General features: G+C 44.4%; 1 long non-coding RNA gene across 1 annotated transcript; it reads left to right on the forward strand.

Moving 5' to 3' along the window:
• The first annotated feature begins 14,089 nt into the window (after positions 1-14,089).
• Positions 14,090-17,968, forward strand: LOC310709166. Its single transcript, XR_014527378.1, has 4 exons — positions 14,090-14,133; positions 14,954-15,008; positions 15,603-15,757; positions 17,902-17,968. It is a non-coding gene; the product is annotated as an uncharacterized lncRNA (long non-coding RNA).
• The last annotated feature ends 1,847 nt before the right edge of the window (positions 17,969-19,815 follow it).

The raw sequence follows: 19,815 nt of genomic DNA on the forward strand, positions 1-19,815 counted from the left end.
TGACAGGATTGGCAAGTGTAGGTCATGTGTGCTGGTCCAGAATGCCTTATTGGGCCTTGCAACAATAGGTTTTTTGCTGGAGACAAGGGTTTAGGAAAGTGCCCATTGCTGTTACACAGAGTATGTGAAAAGTGTTGAGGCATCAGGCATAAGCCTGCATTTTATTAATGTTTGATCAGGACTTGTATATTAGAGAGAGCCTAAAAGATTTTCAAATGTTTCAATGCCAGGCAGAGAAAACCTTGGCCATTCTCCTAAGACAAGGGGCCCCCTTTTTGATTGATAGCAGAAAACAATTCTCAAAGTCATAAAAGCTGAAATTACAGACTAAAAGCAGGACATTGACCCTACATGTTACAGAAGATAACAAAGGCAGAGATAAACATAATTAGGAATGGGCAAATAGTAAAATGATACCATGGGCCTCTCTTAAAACCTTGAGCTGTATTTTCTAAGGCCAGAGGTAAATGGGAGAAAAAACATCTAGCTGGGAAGTCTTTTTAAAGCATCTAGCTGGGAAGTCTTTTTAAAGCATCTAGCTGGGAAGTCTTTTTAAAGCTGTTTCTTCCTTAAACAGATAATGGGAAAAGCAGCTTGCTGAAGGGGGGGATGTGAACTGAAGAGCCTTCTTTTGAAACTGTTTTAAACTGAGTCCTTTTCTTTCTTTCTCTCTCTACTTTAAAAAGGCCTTATTCCTTTTAAGAGGCTATCTGTGTTGTGTATTAAATATGTTGGCCTAAATGTAATTATGCAAAGGATTTAACAAATGCTAGAAGAGTTGTATTTATCTTGAAATTAAGTCAGCCACCAGTCCAGCCTCTTGCCAGACAAGAAGACGCCATCAAATGCTGTCCTGATATATTAGCTGCCAGACATTTGTTTAGAAACCTTCAAATGAAGGATATCTTTCAATGTTGATGTGAAACTCAAGATCCTTGACATATGTTTAAGATAAAAATTTAAGATTAACCATTTGTTTTAGAAGGCAATAGGGCAGGGAGGGCAAGAGGTGAGCTGGTAATTAAGATTCCTTGTTGAGACACATGTAAGATATATTACTACTTATTTGTCATTTATAGATGTAACAATATATAGCTGTTTGTGTTCCTTATAAGGACAGGAGGATGTGGGTGTATCTTTTAGGATTGGATATAGCAATCAGCCAATAGGAAATCCAACCAGGCTGATTGGACAGAGGCAGCCCAAGGAGGAGCAAAGGGGGCTGGATTAAGGGAATATAAGTGCTGGCCATAATGGCAGGAGGCCAGGCCAGAGCTTGGTAACCATATACCACTGTGCCTCTCATTTATTTGTCTGACAAATAAATAATTATTTTAAATTCTCTATTGCTGCGTTGAATATTTCATTCCAGCTAAGCGTTAACCACAAGCAGGGTGCTACATTTTATGGTGCCCTGTGACTCGGATAAGTGGTCTGCTGGAACGCAGCCCCTTCGCTCTACTGAGCAGGGTACAAGAGAGAGGATCTCTAAACTGCTTACCCAAGCGCGCACTGGTAAATTTTTCCAGGGGGAACGCAGAAGTCTCGTCTGTCTGATACCCTGCTCACTGGCGGCGACGGACCGGGGGGAAACGGAACCAACCAGGGGTAAGTGCACAAAGGGGTTTTGGCCCTCCAATTAATTGGGAGGAAGAGAAGTCTTGATCAAACTTCTGCGTCTCAGTAAGTGGGAACTGAGTACGCTAGGTGGTTGGGTATATCAGATGGTGGTCTGGTGGGGGAAAAGGGGAAGTTGGGAGGTAGTGTGTGGTGAAGTATCCAGCGCATTGTATGTGTGAGAAAGTACAGAGCAATCTGTAGCTGACCTGAGTGTGGAGTGGGTAGTACTTCGGTTCCCAGTGAGGCGACTCCATCTGGGCAAGGAAACCCACGAAGCGTGTGTGTGAGTGACTGAGTGGATACTTCACAGGGCCATACAATGGGAGTTGGGGGTTCAAAAGGGGAAAATACACCTCTTGAATGTATGTTAAATAATTTTAAGAAAGCCTTCTCAGGGGCATATGGAGTCAAAATGACGCCAGAGCGCTTGAGAACGTTATGTGAATTAGAGTGGCCGAAGCAAAATACTGAATGGCCATCTCAAGGAACCTTTGATATAAATTTAGTAAGCAAACTTTGGTCTAACATCGCCAAAGAAATTGGAGGGTGCCCAGAACAATTTTCATATATAGATTCCTGGCTGAGCACATTAAATAAAAATCCTCCATGGATAAGGGAATGCAAAGTCCAACGATGCAAATTATTGGCTGTAAAAGCCGAAGCTAGAAAAGGAATCTTGCCAAATAAACTCAAACCCATTTTTGAGGGACCAGAGGAAGAGCTGCTTCCACCTCCACCCTATGCTCCACATCGAAGGGAGCCTAATCCAAACACTCCACCAGTTGTAACCCCAAGGCAAGAAAGTGGAATGAATAATGGGGCTGGAGTCACAGAACTTGATTCCTTGATAGATTATGATAAATATCTTCAGGAGGCATTGGAGGCCTATAATAAAGCCCAAGCAGAAGTGGTTATTCCATCTGTGAGTCCCAGTAGAACTCCATCTACAGTCTCTTTTAGTGAAACAACTGATTGCCTACCCCAAACCCCTGTACATCCAAGTCCTAGAGAATTATTACAGAAGTTACAGGGAGACCTTAATCGGTCAGCAAGCAATACAGCCAGGCGTATAAAGCTGCTAAAAGAACGCCTTGGGACAAATACCATCCCCTATGATTTAAGGCCCCTAGAGCAAAGCGAAGAGAAAGATCACGTAGTAGCCCCTCTCAGAAGAGTATTTGATGCACTTGAGGAGCCTGTGCTGGTTAACGGGCTACCTGGACCAAGGCCACCTCGAACTTCGACCCTGCAATATATTCCATTCACGACTACAGATCTGATGAATTGGAAAACACACACCCCATCTTTCGCAGAAAAACCTCAGGCTATGATGGACTTGGTGACTTCAATAATAAATACTCATAGTCCTACTTGGACAGATTGCCGCCAGCTCCTGAATACTCTGTTCACCACTGAGGAAAGGAGAGACATAATTGAAAAGGCACAGATATATTTGCGTGAGCAGGCCAGAGTGGGAAATATTTTTAATATTGACCGTCATCTCCAAGACAACTTTCCCTTGGAAGATCCTAATTGGGATCCAAACAATGTAATTCACCTGGCCAGGCTTACCACCTATCGCCAGACGCTTGTGCAAGGTATCCGCAGGGCATGCCAGAAGCCCACTAATATGTCTAAAGTCTCAGAAGTAGAACAGAAACCAAATGAGAGTCCAGGAGACTTTTTAGAGAGGCTGCAAGAAGCCTATCGTATATGGACTCCTTTTGACCCTGAAGCCCCTGAAAACAGCAGAATGATTACTGCTACATTTGTGGCCCAGTGCGCTTCTGACATTCGTAAGAAAATTCAGAAATCAGAAGGATGGGAAGGGATGCTGATGAGCCAAATTATGGCCATTGCACGCCGAGTTTATCGGAATAGGGATGAGGCTGAGAAACAAGAGAAGAAGAAGTGGCAGAAGGAAAAGATGGTAATGCTAGCCACAGCAGTGAAGCAAGACTACCGCCCCTTAAATGGAGGAAGAGGGCGGGGAAGGAATCCACCACTGGGAAGGAATCAATGTGCAAATTGCAAGAAGGAGGGTCATTGGAAGCGGGAGTGTCCTGAACCCCTGAGGTTGGAAGAAGTACGCCCAGGCCCAGGTCCAGGCCCAGGCTCCGGCCCAAGAAACCAGGGACGGGGACGGGGAATGATTCGAGATGGAAGATATCAGAGACCTGGACAAGGACGGAGTAGGGACAATGTCATTGGACTGGCAGAGGAGGATTTTACCCAAGACTAGGAAAGACCGGACTCCATAAAGTTAGGCTTCCAGGAGCCCACGGTCACGATTCAATTAGGAAGCCATTTAATAGACTTTATGATTGATACTGGGGCTGAATACTCAGTACTCCCAGAACTATTGCAGAAAAAGGCATCCAAAAGTGTAGTCATTAAAAGTGCCACTGGTCAGTCAGCTAAGAGGTCTTTCCTCCAACCTTTGGAATGCCAGATTGGGGGACATCGTTTAACCCATCAGTTTTTGTATATACCTGAGTGTCCAATACCTCTCTTAGGTAGAGATATGCTGTCCAAATTGCAGGCCCAAATCACCTTCACTCCTCGAGGTCCAGAAATGAAACTGCCATCAAAGGCAGCAGGAATAATTTCCCTCTCCGTACCTAAGGAACAATCATGGCGCCTAATGTCAGCCCTGCAAGTCCAACCCACATTGGATACAGAGTTAAACAAGCTCCTCCGAACTCTACAGGTGCCACCAGGAGTATGGGCCGAAAATAGCCCACCAGGAATGGCCAAGAATATAGCTCCAATTGTAGTAACCTTAAAACCTATGGCTACCCCTGTATCTGTAAAGCAATATCCTTTACCCCGGCGAGCAGCAGAGGGCATCCAGAAACATTTGGACCGCCTATTAAAATATGGTCTGCTTAAGCCCTGCCAATCAGAGTGGAACACACCCCTTTTGCCTGTTCGAAAACCTGGGACAGATGAATACAGGCCAGTGCAGGACTTGAGGCTCGTAAACCAGGCTATCGAGACCTTGCACCCAAATGTACCAAACCCATACACCCTGCTGAGTTTGATCCCACCAGAAGCAACATTTTTTACTGTATTGGACTTGAAAGATGCATTCTTCTGTTGCCGGCTGGCACCACAGAGCCAACCTATATTTGCCTTCCAGTGGGAAGACCCTTTGACAGGAACAAAAGGCCAGCTAACTTGGACGAGATTGCCCCAGGGATTCAAAAATTCCCCAACTTTATTTGGCACTGCCTTGGCGAAGGATCTAACAAGTTACCCCTCAATACCTGGAGAAAAGGTGGTTCTGCAATATGTAGATGACCTTATACTAGCAGCAAAGGATTTTGAGACCTGTAAAGAAGGTACAGAGGAACTGCTCCACTTGCTCTGGCAAGCTGGCTACCGAGTTTCCCAGAAAAAGGCACAGTTATGTTTAGAAAAGGTCAAATATTTGGGCTTTGACATCTCACACCAACAACGAGCATTGAGGCCAGAGAGGAAAGAAGCTATTTGCCTTATCAAGGAACCTACCACAAGGAAACAACTCAGAGGATTCCTGGGAACAGCAGGGTTTTGTAGACTATGGATACCTGATTTCAGCAGTCTGGCCAAACCCTTACATGAAAGCACTCGAGGTGCAGAAAAGGACCCATTTGTATGGGGACCTGAGCAGCAACAAGCCTTTTTAGTTATCAAACAACGACTTATGGAGGCCCCAGCCCTTGGACTGCCTAATTCGGAAAAACCCTTTCAGCTGTATGTACATGAACAGAATGGGATTGCAGCGGCAGTCCTGACCCAGAGATTAGGAAGTTGGAATCGTCCAGTAGCTTATTTGTCAAAACAATTGGACTCAGTAGCAAAAGGATGGCCTCCATGCCTAAGGGCAGTAGCGGCCACTGCAAGCCTTGTCAAAGAAGCTGATAAATTTACCTTCGGCCAGACAATGTATGTGAATGTACCTCATGCTGTTTTGACACTCATGGAATATAAGGGTAGTTATTGGCTAACGAACCCAAGGATGGCTAGGTACCAAGGCCTATTGTGTGAAAATCCCAGGATTCATCTACGAGTAGTGAATATGCTCAATCCAGCGACTTTGCTGCCCCTACCAGAGGTAGATGATGAAGAATCACATGATTGTCTCCAAATAATGGATGAAGTTTATTCCAGTAGACCCGATCTGAAAGATGTACCATTGAAAAATCCAGATGTTGTATATTATACTGATGGTAGCAGTTACCTGCATGAAGGTGCCAGACGAGCAGGATATGCTGTGGTCACCAATGAGGAAGTTGTGGAAGCTGAAGCTTTGCCTGCTGGCACCTCAGCACAAAAAGCTGAACTTATAGGTTTAACTAGAGCTCTGCAATTGGCAGCCGGATGTAAGGCAAACATCTATACTGATTCTAAATATGCCTTCTTAACCCTGCATGCACATGGTGCTCTATGGAAAGAAAGAGGTCTAATAGGAGCCCACGGGAAGGCCTTGAAATATGGACCTGAAGTAGAAATCCTGTTAGAAGCAGTATGGGCTCCAGAACAGATTGCTGTAATGCACTGCAAAGGTCATGGACGAGGAAGGGATCCAATAACCAGAGGAAATCATGCTGCTGACAAAGCAGCCCGAGAGGCAGCCCAAAAGCCTGTGGGAGGATTTATAGCAGCCCTCATACCAGAGGTAGCTCCAGAAGAAGTTAAACCTCACTATACCCCAGAAGAGAGGAAGTGGGCTGAACAGGAAGGAGCAGTTGTGAAGGACGGTTGGATGATCCTGCCAGACAATAGGATTTATGTACCTCATCATCTAGCAGGCACAATTGTAAGAAATTATCATGAATCTACTCACCTTGGTGGTACTGCAACCAGAGAGAGTCTCAGTCGGAAGTTGTATATTATTAACCTATCACAATTAGCAACTTGCATTTCACAGAAATGTGTTCTTTGTGCTAAAAACAATCCCAGGCAGGGACCGGTACAACCTCCTGGAATCCAACATGTGGGATATGTCCCCATGGAAAGCCTAATTGTGGACTTCACAGAGCTGGTCCCTTCTAAGGGATTCAAGTATCTCCTTGTGTTTGTAGATACTCTTACCGGATGGGTTGAAGCTTTTCCCACCCGAACTGAAAAGGCACGAGAGGTAACTAAGAGACTCCTCACTGAATTGATCCCGAGGTTTGGATTACCTAGATGCATTGGAAGTGACAATGGGCCAGCGTTCATTGATCAAGTAGTACAAGAAGTATGTCGAGTCCTACAAGTGAAATGGAGACTGCATGCAGCCTATAGGCCTCAGAGTTCAGGGAAAACTGAAAGAATGAATCGGACTCTGAAAACCCAATTGGCAAAATTAACCCAGGAAACGGGATTGGGATGGGTAGATGTGTTACCCATAACACTGTTTCGTGTTCGGTGTGCACCCACAAAAAGACTTAAGTTGTCACCTTTTGAGCTCCTGTATGGGAGACCGCCCTCCTTTGTTCAGGATATTCCAGCTGATCTTAAACAAATAGGAGACCATGTGACACAGGGACAAGTGCAATCTCTCTCCCGTGTTTTTGTTTCTCTTAACAGGTGGGTCCTCGAGCGCACGCCGTGCAGCATTGCCGAGCCGATTCATCAGTTCCAGGCTGGCGATAGCGTATGGGTGAAAGAGTGGAAACGTGATCCACTTGCACCTAAGTGGCGTGGACCTTACACCGTCTTGCTCTCTACTCCAACAGCGGTGAAGGTAGCTGAGGTGACCCCCTGGATTCATCACTCTCGTTTGAAGAAGTCCGAAGGCAGTTGGACGTGCAAAGGTGACCCCTCTAATCCTCTTAAACTGACTCTCTCCAAAAACCCCTGTATCTAGCCCTACCGGGAACGGGCTAGGTCACGGGCAACATTAGACGACCGGCCTGCTGCAGCCACAACCTGGAAGCTGGCTGACCTGCGCACGCCTGAAGCTTGAGGAGCATCTGAACCAGCGATTGTGAAAGGAAAGATTCTCTTATACAATTAATTGACTGCCCACCCCCTTGTGGAACAATTATCAGAGATATTACTCATTGGGGATCCTCGGGATATATGTTTTGGTCTTGGTGGTTCCCCATTTCTGTCACTGGGGGAATTATATTGGGACTAATATCTATTTGCTATCACTATAAGGTAATCTTTTGTGGAAGGAATGCATATGCTAGACATCAACATGATTCTATTATTAATCCTGATCCCTTGGGAAGGGGAAGGGTCCTTGAATCTGGCCAAATTGACTAAATATGGATTCCACCATGACCACAATATGTGGGTAGGTTTAGCTGAAATGGTAGCCAATGTTGCAAATAGGACCAATTGCCTTGTTTGCTCTCTTGGGCCAGATGATTCAGAGGGAGGTATGCCCTTATTACCGATACCATTAGATGCCATTGGTATGGTAAGCGAAATACCACACCAAACAGAAGTACAGAATTTCCCCGGATGGAACTCAACTAAACCATTACGAGTTATACCTGTACAAGGGGAATTCTGTGTACATAAATCATCAGATGCAGCTGATTCTACCATGATAGGCTCTTCTCATTGTCACTATACTTGGGATAATATTAAGAATACCTGGGCACACGATACTACCTATCGAACTCGGGATGCCTTGCCCTGTGCACCTCCTTTTATTCATGCATGGAAAGTGGTATGGAACATAACTGTGACAGAAAAAGGCAATCTAACATACTGCACTGTGAACTCTCTACCTCTTTTGCTATTTCGCCTTCTGTACTCCACGTACCAAAGACCTCAGACACGATGGTTGTGGTGGATATGTGGAGAATGGGCATACAAGAAACTCCCCTCCAAATGGAGTGGGACTTGTTTCCTGGGATGGGTATTACCACCAATGTGGATTATGCCTACTAATTTGCCCAAGCGTACACGAAGAAACGCTGATATTTCTCATATAGCAGGAGGAAGTACCCAAAGTTGGAGCGGTACTGATGATTGGCCACCAGAGCGCATTATAGCCTATTATGATCCTGCCTCCTGGAATCCTGGTGAGCTCATACAAGGGGCACGGGATCCTATTTATAATCTAAACAGAATAATTCGATTGCAAGCAGTAGTGGAACTTGTAACCAATGCAACGGCCCGGAGTTTGAGACTTATTGCACAACAATTGGATGAAAGTAGAGCCGCCATTTTGCAGCTGAAAATGGGAATGGATTATGTACTTGCCAAGCAGGGAGGCCTATGTGGAGTCTTGAACTTGACAGGGAATGCCTGTTGCTTTAACATTTCAGATAATGGTGAGGCAATCCGTGTGTTGGCCACAAAGATGGAGAATATAGCACATGTCCCAGTACAAACATGGGAAGGATGGGATATGGGATGGCTCACCAATTGGTTACCTAATGTCACAGGACTCAAAGGGATACTATTGTCTTGCTTGTTTTTCTTGACAGTAGTGGTAATGGTTTTATGTATGATGCCATGTATCATTTCATGTTTTAGAAGTACAATTAGCAAGATGGTTTCAAATGAAACTCTACCTCATATCATGGCCCTATACAGAGCTTTACCTCAGGAATATGATGAAGGTCAAGCTATCAAGGACACTTGGGACGAAGGTCCTTGAGCTTGAAAGGGGGGAATGAGGCATCAGGCATAAGCCTGCATTTTATTAATGTTTGATCAGGACTTGTATATTAGAGAGAGCCTAAAAGATTTTCAAATGTTTCAATGCCAGGCAGAGAAAACCTTGGCCATTCTCCTAAGACAAGGGGCCCCCTTTTTGATTGATAGCAGAAAACAATTCTCAAAGTCATAAAAGCTGAAATTACAGACTAAAAGCAGGACATTGACCCTACATGTTACAGAAGATAACAAAGGCAGAGATAAACATAATTAGGAATGGGCAAATAGTAAAATGATACCATGGGCCTCTCTTAAAACCTTGAGCTGTATTTTCTAAGGCCAGAGGTAAATGGGAGAAAAAACATCTAGCTGGGAAGTCTTTTTAAAGCATCTAGCTGGGAAGTCTTTTTAAAGCATCTAGCTGGGAAGTCTTTTTAAAGCTGTTTCTTCCTTAAACAGATAATGGGAAAAGCAGCTTGCTGAAGGGGGGGATGTGAACTGAAGAGCCTTCTTTTGAAACTGTTTTAAACTGAGTCCTTTTCTTTCTTTCTCTCTCTACTTTAAAAAGGCCTTATTCCTTTTAAGAGGCTATCTGTGTTGTGTATTAAATATGTTGGCCTAAATGTAATTATGCAAAGGATTTAACAAATGCTAGAAGAGTTGTATTTATCTTGAAATTAAGTCAGCCACCAGTCCAGCCTCTTGCCAGACAAGAAGACGCCATCAAATGCTGTCCTGATATATTAGCTGCCAGACATTTGTTTAGAAACCTTCAAATGAAGGATATCTTTCAATGTTGATGTGAAACTCAAGATCCTTGACATATGTTTAAGATAAAAATTTAAGATTAACCATTTGTTTTAGAAGGCAATAGGGCAGGGAGGGCAAGAGGTGAGCTGGTAATTAAGATTCCTTGTTGAGACACATGTAAGATATATTACTACTTATTTGTCATTTATAGATGTAACAATATATAGCTGTTTGTGTTCCTTATAAGGACAGGAGGATGTGGGTGTATCTTTTAGGATTGGATATAGCAATCAGCCAATAGGAAATCCAACCAGGCTGATTGGACAGAGGCAGCCCAAGGAGGAGCAAAGGGGGCTGGATTAAGGGAATATAAGTGCTGGCCATAATGGCAGGAGGCCAGGCCAGAGCTTGGTAACCATATACCACTGTGCCTCTCATTTATTTGTCTGACAAATAAATAATTATTTTAAATTCTCTATTGCTGCGTTGAATATTTCATTCCAGCTAAGCGTTAACCACAAGCAGGGTGCTACAGTGTGACTTTCAGTTATTTGCTCTGACAATTCCCAGCAAATTAAAACATATCAGGTGTCTCCTCCTTGGGCCACAACTGAACCATGTGCATTTAAAGTACTCTTGTAGCACTTTTTACAGTCATGGCTTCCCCCAGAGAATCCTGGGAACTGTAGTTTGTTTAGGGTGCTGAGAGCTACAATCAGCTACAATTCCCCAGGTTCCCTGGGAAGAGGGATTGGTTATTAAACCATTCTGGGATTTTTAACTTTCTGAGGGGAATGGGGATCTCCTAACAATTCTCAGCACCCTTAACAAACTACATTTCCCAGAATTCCTTGGGGGGGGAAACTATGGGTCATTAAAGTGACACAATAGTGCTTTAAACATAGGGTGTGGCTGTGACCTCAAGTTGGACTTATTTATGAGTAGATGTGCATTGGAACATAATGTTTGAAAGCGGCTTGTAAGGTTAATTGTCAGTGCAATCCTATGCATGTCTACTCGTGGGTAGCTGTGTTAATCTTCTGCAACAAAACGGCAGCAAAGTAAATCCCATTGCCTTTGATGAGGCATATCTCTTAATAATTGCTGTATTCAATTTATTTTGATTTGGAAAAAATTCCCCAGAGTCAGAGGGTCCAAAGTCTCCCTATATGTAATATATATTAGCATCCGTCTGTCTTCAGAGACAATGGAGGGGTGTGCCTTTGGGTGTGAAGTCAAACTGTTGGAAGGTTACAGTGCCTGTATAGTGCCCCTGGCCTATTGACATCATCTCTGATCCAGACTCGCAATCTCAAATCCTCATTGATAGGTCATTGATTTAATCAGCGGTGAGATAATCCCACTTACTTTAACCCTTTAAAGATGGGCACCACCCACTTCTCAGGGGTGAACTTTGAAGTTCAGCAAGTTAAAAATAGGCTAAATCCAGGACCTGATTAGAGGTCATCCCTTCAGTGTTGGATTACTACCTGGGAGAACAGGTTCAAACACCTATTCAGCTTGGGTCAATCATTCCCAAAAATCATTTGGGTCAAAGGCCTGGAAATGATGCCTTATGAGGAACGGCTAAGGGAGCTGGGCATGTTTAGCCTGGAGAAGAGGAGGTTAAGGGGTGATATGATAGCCATGTTCAAATATATAAAAGGATGTCACATAGAGGAGGGAGAAAGGTTTTTTTCTGCTGCTCCAGAGAAGCGGACACTGAGCAATGGATCCAAACTACAAGAAAGAAGATTCCACCTAAACATTAGGAAGAACTTCCTGACAGTAAGAGCTGTTTGACAGTGGAATTTGCTGCCAAGGAGTGTGGTGGAGTCTCCTATTTTGGAGGTCTTTAAGCAGAGGCTTGACAATCATATGTCAGGAGTGCTCTGATGGTGTTTCCTGCTTGGCAGGTGGTTGGACTCGATGGCCCTTGTGGTCTCTTCCAACTCTATGATTCTATTCCCTCTTCCTTTATTCTACCTGTGAAGTTAAAAGATGTGCACCATCTTGGCCTGCTTAAAGAGAAGGCAACACCAACATGTCATTAACAACACATTATTCCTTCTTCCAACATCCTTGTATGATACTCCTCAAGCCAACAGAGAGCAACCCAGCCAGATGGGCATGGTATATATTACAAGTTATTATTTATTTGATAGAAGAGGTTGAATACTGTCTCTGCTACCCTGGTAAAATATAGCTTTAAGAGAGGGGTGTGCAACCTTGAGTGCCACTTTCCCTCACAGACAATCTACCTGAGGTAAATGGGTCAAGTGATACAGCTGTTACCTCTGTAAATGTAGGCCTCATTCCAGCCATGCCAAAGCCAGACCATTTCTCCATCCTGTGTCAAAGTGAGGAAGAGACAGTAACACATTCCAGTCAGCCAAGTGCAGGTGTGGACCTACCATGAAACTCTTGAAGCTTAAGATTCAGGGCCCCAGAAGCAACTTTAATCCACATTGCTTAAACTTTTTAGGCCTAGCAGACCCAATTTGAGTGGCACGACTCAAATTGATTCATTTTTTGTTGTATGTATTTCAACAATCCCAAAGTTTGAGAGCCGATTAGAACCAATGTTGTGAAGGTGTGGTGATCTGTCATGGAATGACCCCATCAAAGAACATAACAGTGGCTCCCCAGACCTTGTTGCTGGTTGTGAAGCAGCCCCCATGACAGCTGAAGCTTCAGAGCGCCCCAAATGTAGGTCTGCCATGGATAAATGCACTTGAGGAGAGTGTGGATCGAGGTTGCTAAGAGGTGTGGCCTGAGGAGCGACCCAAAACCAGAGAGAGGGTTCCTTATCTCTGCTTTAAAAGAGATGCTTCTATTGGGGTGTGTGCGGAGAAATGGATTGCTATTGCATTCATTTCACACTGGAGGGACTATAGGAATGACAGGTGGTTCTCTTGCAATTTATGGGACTAAACAGGCTAGTCTTAGATTTCACATACACCCACCTTTGGGAAATCAATAGTTGAACTTCTCGCTTTGCTTCAGATGATGTCACAAGCATTGATGCCATAGTCTGATTCTCACTTGCTCAAGGCCTTCAAACAGGCCACCTGTTGAGGCTGAACGCTCAGCGGCAGATTTCCTGCATCAAGCTGGGGGTTGGATTAGACTAGATGGATGGTCTACAGGGGCCCCTCCACTCTCTGAGTCTATGATTCTGTCACTATTTCAAATACTTATTTGTTCACATCCAGCAGAGGAGAGTTGCTGGAGAAAATAGATTCACACCTGGGTGCAAATCCCCATTGCAAGCCCAACTGGTTCCCCGTGAGGTGGCTGGATGCATCCTCTTTTATGAACAGCGGATACACATTCTCACCTGCAGTTTTAAGTCTCTACTACAAGTGACTCAAGATGGAAGGTGTGATCTGCCAAACTCTGCCTCTGCTAGATTTCGGTTCACTCCCAAAGGACTTAATGCTGGATTTCTGCACAGAGAAGTGTGGAGTATGTGCATTTGCTCATGTACATCCCTTGTTCTCTCTGCATCTTCCATGCCTCCCTCACTGTGCATCCTCCCCACTGTCAGACCTTATAAGCTCCGTGGAGCAAGGACCAGCAAGTGCTTGTTACAAAGCATCATGCGCATTGATGCCACTCTTATAATAACAACACAGCAATGACATTTGACGGGCTGTCCCCAATGCTTGCACAGAAGTATTAAATCTGTTAGTCTTTAAAGGGGTTCTGGCATACTGGGAATTGTGGCCTTTTCTGTGGCAGCCCCTAAAGTGTGGAACACTGAGATGCATCTGCCACCTTCATTGTACAGCTTTCATCATATACTGAAAACGCAACTCTTTCTCCTGGCTTTTGACATTTAACGTATTTTATTTTGGGAGACCCACCTCTTTTGCTGAATTTGTATGTTGCAAAATTATAACTTTGATTTCTTTCTATAACTGTATTGTGGTAACCCACTGTGGAATTGTATACCTTCAGCATAGCAGGATATAAGAAATCCTAGGAATAAGTAAAACAAATAAGTTGCCACAATCCTCTTCTGATGTAGTTTTGCTGTTATGGACTGTTAGCATAGCTACTCCGCTGACAATTAATTTATCAGTTCCTTTTCTAGCAGTGAATTCAATGCTTGTCTACTCAGAACAGAACTTAGTCCCACTTGAGTTCGGTTGGACTTACTCCCAGGTAAGTGTGCATAGGTCCGCAGCCTCAATCCATAGCTTGCTGCTTTCACTGTAATTGCTTTTTGTATTAGCTTTCTCAGTTTGTTGGCTTTTGTATTTTTAAAAATAAAAGGGGGGCAGCTATTGTTTTTTTAAAAAATAAATAAATCCCAGGACTCCTTGATGCAATCTGAAAACTATTTTGCATCCAGCAGAGTCTAATCTAATTAAGTATGCACAACACCTCCTACACTCCATCTTAAGACTGTAACAAACTGCAGGCTTTGGGGCTTTTCCATCATGCACAGCTGTTCTCTCTCTGCCCCACAACCTTTTTCTTTTTAAAGGGTGGTTGTTTTGATTATTCATCCAGCGTAAGGAAGAGTCCCAGAGTTCTCAAAAGCTTATCTGCTGCTCTGTAGCATTTTAGCTGGTCTTCCTAATAAGAATATCATTCTATGGCAGCTTTTTGAAAAGACCGATTATATTCAGAGGCTGCTGACAAATCTTCTTAAAAGGGGTGTGAGACAAGGAGACGGGAGTGCCTTTTCCTCCCCCTTTCCAGAAGCTGTTTTAGTCAAGTGAAGAGCAACAGAATTGTGACCCAGCCCAGTGCTGAGTGATTTGGGTTGCTATCACACTGCATTCAGATAAAGGTGGCAGTTCACACCCTTTGGATAAAGCTATTGTCCCATCTGTCTCCAGACTCACGGCAGCGGTGCCTGAGATCCCTTTAGCCCCCAAGCCACATGAAAATAGGGATGTTTGTTTAGGGAGAAGCATCAGATCCCTGGGAAATAAACATTATTATTTTAAATGGTTTTTAATTGGGGTTTTCCCAGGCGTAGAATCTCACCATCAGGACCATTTGGCCCTATTTACCAGCTCCAGAACCAGGTAGATCACTGCCTCTATTTTACACAAAATAAAAAAGTTCCTTCCAATAGCACCTTAAAGACCAACTAAGTTAGTTCTTGGTATGAGCTTTCGTGTGCATGAAGTGTGCATGCACACGAAAGCTCATACCAAGAACTAACTTAGTTGGTCTTTAAGGTGCTACTGGAAGGAACTTTTTTATTTTGACTATGGCAGACCAACACGGCTACCTATCTGTAACTGGATCTATTTTACACCTTTTTGGAAAACTGCATTCTGCTTGGACTTCTGTCTCAAGGAGTAGCGGGGTTGGTTGGTCGCAAAGTATACCAAATAGTTAAACACTTGGACCACACTAGGACCATGCTTTGAACTCCCAGAAAGGTGGGTATCCAGTCTTTAATCCAAACTATTTCCCGTTCTCACAAAACAGCCTGCATATCATCTTCCTTCCAGCTGTTGCCACTGTCAGTTAAAAACTGGGTTATATGCCAATGCTCCTCCAAAAAAAACCCCATTCCCCATACCTCTTCCAGGCCCTGATCATCTGTTGTGTCACCTTGAGAGTTTTACTGAAAGGTAAATAATGTGTTTTAACTTTGTGGTTGCATAAAGACACAGGCAAGTTTCAGAAGTGTGCGTCAGCTGCCTAGAAGCCAGAGGTCGTGAGGTGGGTGGCAAAAAACCCACATCTTTCACAGGGAGTTACCAATATCCGTTCCTGAGGATTATTTCCCATCATCACAACCCTGGGCTTTGAGGAAAAAAGGGTAAGGCAATTAAGGCTCCCACGTTTACACTCTTCTGTGGTTCTGCTTCCCAAATTACAGTTGTTTGCCTCCGCTGCAGATCTTGACAGCTCAGCGTGGCACCTGGTTGTGGGTGCTGAAATTCCTTTTGGTTCTGAGATGGCTGTTGTTGGTTGTTTCTTACAGCAGGGGTGGTGAAAGGGAGAAAAGTCATCCCCTCCGACATCATTTGGGTCATGGATGGGGAACTTTGTCCCTCTAGATATTGTTGGACTCCAGTCTTTCATGGCAATGGGAGCTGTAGTGCAGCAACACCTGGAAGGCCACAGAGTCCCTATGTCAGGGGACCCTGACACAGAGGGCTGTTTTGGTGCAAAATCTAAATAACAGTCCACTCTCTTGCTATCAAGGGACGCGGGTGGTGCTGTGGGTTAAACCACAGAGCCTAGGGCTTGCCAATCAGAAGGTCAGCAGTTCGAATCCCCGCAACGGGGTGAGCTCCCGTAGCTCGGTCTCTGATCCTGCCAACCTAGCAGTTTGAAAGCACGTCAAAGTGCAAGTAGATAAATAGGTACCGCTCCAGCGGGAAGGTAAACAGCGTTTCCGTGTGCTGCTCTGGTTCGCCAGAAGCGGCTTAGTCATGGTGGCCACATGACCCGGAAACTGTTCACCGGCTCCCTCGGCCAATAAAGCAAGATGAGCGCCGCAACCCCAGAGTCGGCCACGACTGGACCTTTACCTTTTACTCTTGCTATTTGGTAACATAACCAACAGGGAGCACTTTCCTGTACTTCTTCTCAGATTGTAGACCCTTTGGTAGCCAAAGCCATGAAAACAAATTGGAAGGTGGTAGCAGCAGGCAAACCCAAGGCTTGCAGAACTACATTTTTAAAAAAACCCTAGGGGGAACTCCCAGAAACAGCTCTATGAGGGCTGAGCATGCTCAGTGGCCACAGAATGATGGCTATTGGAGGAGAAACAGAAAACTAGGGTGGAATGGGAAAAAGGTTTGGGGTGGCTGGAATCCTAAACAGGATCCCGCTGCAGCATTTTGTTGCAGGTTTCACTTGTGAAACTGCCAGAGCTGAGTAACAGGCAGCAGCCATCCAGTGGGGCTCAAGAGCCAAGCCAGGCCCAGAAAAGACTAGTATTGCATACGTAAAGTCTCAGCCTGAACCAGAAACCATTATTACAGCTCTTCCTTAGTATACCTGAAAGAGCGCCTCCCACCCCCATCACTCATCCTGGACACTGAGTTCCTCCTCCGAGAGTCTTCTGCTGGTTCTCTCACTGTGAGAAGCAAAGTTACAGGGAACCAGTGCTTTTCGGTAGTGGTGCCCTCCCTGTGGAACACCCTTCCTTCAGATGTCAAGGAAATAAACAACTATCTGACTTTTGGAAGGCATCTGAAGGCAGCCTTGTTTAGGGAAGTTTTTTATGTTTGATGTTTTATCATGTTTTTACTATTCTGCTAGCAACAGCCCAGAGTGACTGGGGAAACCCAGCCAGATGGGTGGGGTATAAATAAAATTGTTGCTGTTGTGACTGGGGAAACCCAGCCAGATGGGTGGGGTATAAATAAAATTGTTGTTGTTGTTGTTGCTGCTGCTGCTGCTGCTGCAGTGAGACTACAGCAAGCCATGTGACTTGGAAAGCCTTTACCACTTAGGGAGACACTCCAGTTTATAACCCTAGCACAGGCATGGGGACCTGTGGGACTTCATCCAGTTGTTGCAGAGCTACTGGTTACGCTGACTGGAGATGGCAGAAATTGTGCAATGACTGGCAGCCACAAAGTCTCCATCTCTGCCCTAGTGGCTCAACCCCATGTGGCAGCTGTGCAGAGCCAGGGGTCCACTTCTGTAGCCCCAGCAGCTCCTGACAGCGAGAGAAGCTACTGTGCTCTAGGTAAGAGCCATGGATGAGAAATCTGCCTCCCCCTCTCCTGCCCTTGAGGACATCCAAAGTCTGCTGCTTCAGCTTGCCTTATGGAAAGCCATTGCCACTCATAAGACTATAATGCTTGGAGACTAACTAACTTTATGCATTGTAATCTACAAGGAAATGATTCCTTCTGAGTACACTGGACTTTCCCATTACTTGAGACAGTCCAAAGTAGCGGGAAATATTAATTGCATTTTCCACTTTTGGCTTCTGAATGGCAGGAGTTTAAGGGGCTACAAATCGAGGAGGAAAGCAAAAAGGAGACCAAGAACGGGCTATGCAGGGGCCATTGAAAATGCAGCCTTATTACAACACCAACTTGAGCAAATTTAACTCCAAAGTCAGTTCCAATGAGTTCAATGGGGTCTTCGTGCGTGCAACTACACTTAGAATTCAAGCCTTAAGATTTCTGCATTCAGAAGGCTGGATTTGACATGACACAAGCTGCCGTACACGTAGTACATACGTCAAGCAACTACTGTACTCAGCTGGTAGAGGAAATGCTCAAAGATAATAAAAATGTAGCAAATGCTTAATTTATGTTCTGCACACTTGTCTGCCCTGGCAACTTGAAAAGAGCTGCAAGACTGCTCTCTGCTGTCCAGATGCCAAATTCCTTGTAACAGAAATGAGAGACTTTGTAGGAGAGTAGCAGCAGCGCTAAACATAGGAAGAGGCTTAAGACACTGTAAAAAGTCTTGTTTTATTGTGGCATAAGCTTTCATGGACTAGAACCCACTGGAACAGTGTGTGTGTTCTACTCAGCTGATATATACATGCACTAATGTTTAAAATCCTAAACAACTTCGTCCCCAAATATCTGAAGAAAATACCTCCTTCCCTACAGACACTCTCCAGTGCTAAAATCAGCAGAGGCCCTCTTGGTAATTTCAGCCCCCTTAGAGTATCAGGGGATGGGGTCCCAGGAGAGAACATTCTCTGTGACAGCTCCTAAATTGTGGAATTCACAGAGGTGAATCCAAGTTCATCATTTGATGGCTTATGACATAAGCTGAAGGCACATCTCTTTACCATGCTCTTTAAGACACACCTATTATTCTGACTGTAAACTGTTTTAGCTGATTTTAATTTTTTAGTGCTGTGCTTGAACCTTATGTAAAGTTACGAAGTTCAGTAATATATGTGTTAACAGTGGGTCTAAAGTGCTACAAAATGTAGTTAGCACTAAGCCCGATCCCACATACCATCACACTAGATATGATTTGATTAAACCCTCAAGTGGGGGAGGAAACCTTGGTTCTGATCCAGTTCTATACAAATAAGAGTTATTGATAAATTCTAGTTTTGCAGTTCCATGCTGGCGTCTTTTTACTATATTGGAGAATGGGGACTTGCAGGTCAGCAGCAGCAGTGTTGTGGAAGAAATGAAATTGCTTTTTGTGTAGTCTCACTGATTCAGCCTACAGTCATGGGATAAAGAACATATACCCTCTTTCAATTTGGCTTTATTTGTGTTAACTAAATCATGACATGGTGTAATATGTCATGTGTTGTTGTTCGTCTGAGGTTGTATTTACCTAATTTTAAGACCTGCTAAGGAACAGATGATTGTTATTATCTCTGTGCGCTGCTCTGGTTCACCAGAAGCGGCTTAGTCATGCTGGCCACATGACCCCGAAGCTGTTTGCGGATGAACGCCAGCTCCCTTGGCCAGTAAAGCAAGATGAGTGCCACAACCCCAGAGTAATCCGCAACTGGACTTTACGGTCCGGGGTCCCTTTTTTAAAAAGTAAAACGACAGAATTCAAAGAGGGGGTACTTTCTCCCCCCCCCTGACTGTACGGTCTATGTAGCTCAGAATTGTCTGCCCTGACTGGCAGAGGTTCTCTAGGGTTTTGAACTGGGCACTCTAGCAATCCTTCTTGGAGATGCCAGAGAAAGAACGTGGAACCTACTGCATGCAAAGCACATATTCTACCACTGAGCTACCACCTTTCCAAATTGGGGACACTGCAAAACGCTCCAATACAGCCAGCTCCAATTGTGAACAGGATTGAAAACATAGTTAATAGAGAAATATGCAATTAAGCAGTACTTAACATGCATTATGACAACTCCAGATCCATTAATAGGTGGTTGACCTTAGCAGAAGGCTGGAAAGGTTTTTGTTTTGC

The sequence above is a fragment of the Podarcis liolepis genome (assembly GCF_965112155.1).
Source record: "Podarcis liolepis genome assembly, chromosome: 6".
Lineage (NCBI taxonomy): Eukaryota > Metazoa > Chordata > Lepidosauria > Squamata > Lacertidae > Podarcis > Podarcis liolepis.